This window comes from Carlito syrichta, unplaced genomic scaffold (assembly GCF_000164805.1).
Source record: "Carlito syrichta isolate Samal-C Ts95f unplaced genomic scaffold, Tarsius_syrichta-2.0.1 Scaffold311830, whole genome shotgun sequence".
Taxonomy (NCBI): Eukaryota; Metazoa; Chordata; class Mammalia; order Primates; family Tarsiidae; genus Carlito; species Carlito syrichta.
This window is the reverse complement of record NW_007255926.1, coordinates 199971-203106: the sequence shown is the minus strand read 5'-3', so window position 1 is coordinate 203106 and position 3136 is coordinate 199971.

Sequence of the window (3136 nt, the reverse complement as noted above, 5' to 3'; positions counted from 1 at the left end):
TGAAGTGTTGATTAAATAAATCTATGTAATGGAAAATTATAGTTATTAAACTGATGATATGGTTCTATATTTATTGCATTGGAAAGACATTCATAATATATTGTTGATTTTTAAAAAGTAGGTGATAATATAATAATGATGGTAGAATCTCATCTTGTCTAATTTTATATATAGCTGTATTTATCTTCATATCTATGTCTCTGCACACAAATACGCACATTTAGAAAAAATTCTGGAAAAGATATTCACCAATGTATAATAAGTGATTATCTTTGTGTGTTAGAATTTCATGCCATTTTTATTCTCTTCAACATATTTTTATGTTGTTAAATATTTTACAACAAGTCTTCCCTTTGTACTTAGGAAAAACAATAAATCTGTTAACATTTTGGAAAAAATTTGCTATTATCTTGCTGGATCATTCACAATCTTTACTGGACATTTGCAATCATTTGGGACCGTTTTCAAGAAATGAAATATACTCACAAAGGCAGTGAACTTGCCACATCTGAGAACATTCTTTTGTTGTGTGAAACACAGATCAATCTCAAAAGAGAATTTACAAAATTGTTTCAGAGCATTATGGAAAGAAGAGTCTCCCAAGGATGATAGCACTTAAGTTCTCAACATTTATTTGAAGGTATGATTCTGGACTGTTTGTTAACAAAATCATCTTACCACATGCATTACTATATCTCATTTCCTCTGTTTATTTACATCAGCTTTCATCAAACATTGGAGAGCTGAGCCCTAAAGAAATTCTCTCACCCAGTGGATGAACAAGCTGTAATTTCTTTAGCTTTGGCATGCATTGGTAAATGAATGCATATTTTTACTTGCTTGACCAAGCTCAGGAATCTGCAAGTCTGCTAACATTGCATTATGTGGATAGTGCCCTGAGTAATACCATGCGCCCTGTTGCAAAAGCTGAAGAGGCACTTGTGGAATTTATTTTATTCCGATTTATGAGGACTGCTGCACACAAATAGATTATTGTAGTGTCTGTGATTAATGGGACACCACACGGCTGCGTGGACTTCATAAATCATTTGATGCGATGTCGGAGTGAATTTTACTTGCAAAATCAGTTTCAATCAGCCTGGCTTGAGAACTAGGTACGGCAGAAGGCGGGCGTCCAGTTGTGGGAGGTATCGAGGTGGTGCCTCCGTCAGTACTGTGTCCGGTTTTATGTCTCTTGCTCTCAGTGATGTGGAAGAGCGAATGAGCAGCACGTTAATTAAATCTGCAGATGGAATTAGAAATGTCACAAATGCTGAGAAGGCCAGAGGAATGATACAAATTGGCCTAACGTGGTAAGTGGGGATTGGAATAAAGGCCGAAAATGCAACAGACTTGAACATGTGCACACACACACGTCTACACCTGTGAATCAATATATGACCCAGAAAGTAGGGTGATTTTATAATTCTCTCGAGATCCCAAATAGCATGTGAAAACAGTTTGGAGGTAATGATTATTTTAAAAATGGCTGCTGGGTTTGATTCTAAGCTCAGCATTTAGCATTTGCTTTGTTTTTAAAATATGATTCCATTGCTTTTTTGAGACATAAGTGATATATATTCATTACAGAAGAAGGAGCCACAGACCAGCAACAATAAAAAACATTCACTTATAATCACACCGTTTGGTGGCATATGTAATCATATACATATAAACAAAAATGAGAAAATGAGATCATAGCGCATATTCAATTTGGTATCTAGCCTATTCATGTAAAAACATTTCTTCTTTAAAAGGCCAGGCTTCTGAGAACCTTGCTTGATCCCACCTTCCTCTGGCTCATTGAATTTGTTCCTTTCAATCTTAGTAATTAGAAGCTCTGAGAAAATGACAAAGAGCTAATGTTTGTAAAGGTAAAAAAAAAAAAAAGCTGAAGAGAGAGAGAGAGAAAAAAGAAATTTTCTTTGAATACATGCTACTCAGAAATTCCTGGTACTGCCAGTTATCTATTCATTTTCTTTTGCCCTAGTGGGTCAGCCTTTCACCAAAAGGACAATCACAGAATCTCCTCACTACCCTGTCTTTTTTAACCCTGCGAGGAGGCTGGCCCTCTGCTCCTGAGAATTACTGGCAATTCAGCAGAATCCTTATTACGAACTGAGAAGCACTACCATTTCCATAAATGGTTTTAAAGGAGAAGGAAATTCCCTACACTAAAGACTATTCGGAGTAGTCATGGAAGGTAGTCGTCTAAGACAAACGTCCTTCCCAGGGTGGGGTTAGAGGAGGATGAAGAATGAGTGGAAGAAGAAGAGAGAGAAGGGGAGGATGGAAGGAAGGAAGAAGAAGGGAAGGAAGGAAGGGAGGGAGTCTCCTTCCTCCCCTCCCCCCGGAAACGTAGCTTTGAGCTCCCATGAATGTGTATATAAGATAGGATTTGATCTCTAAGGAAAACTGAATAAATGAAATAAAAGCCTAATTTAAACAGACATAGGCAGAATCTGAATTCTATTATGAATAAAACCTGAAGGTGTAGAGGGAAGATTGTAAAATCAAGGGAGACCATAATTATTCTTGGAGATCATTTGGGAGTGCTGAATTTGGCATCAGGTAGACCTGACCAGAGTTCAGCTTCCTTTCTCCCAGCTATCGGTTTCGGGGAGGAGGATGGCAGCCAGGCTGACCTGGGTTAACCTGCCCTCACAGTGGCCAGATACAGGGGAGAGTCACGGGCAGGAGTCAGGCACCTGGATACTAGTTGTAGCTTCTGGTTTTTGCACCAACTACCTGGCTGTCATTAAGCACTGCCTATCACCTCTGTGGGCCTCCGTTTTCCCATTTCAGAAATGAAAATTTGCCCTGGATTATCTTTCATGTCCTCTTCAATAGACCTGGGGTTCCAAATCTTGCTGCACATTAGAATTACCTTGAGAGTTTTTTTAAACCCACCAGGCAAAAGACCTCCCTCCAGACCATCCATCTACATCAGAATCTTGGGAAGGGGGGACAGGCATCAGAGTTTTTATGCTCCCCAGGTAATTCCAATATGCTACCAAAGTTAGAAATCTCTGAATGATGCTAGGTATTTTAAAAATTCTTTATTTCCCCTCTCATTTAACTTTTTAATTTTAAAGATGTGGGGCACAATCCAGGGTTAGGTACATAAATGTTCATT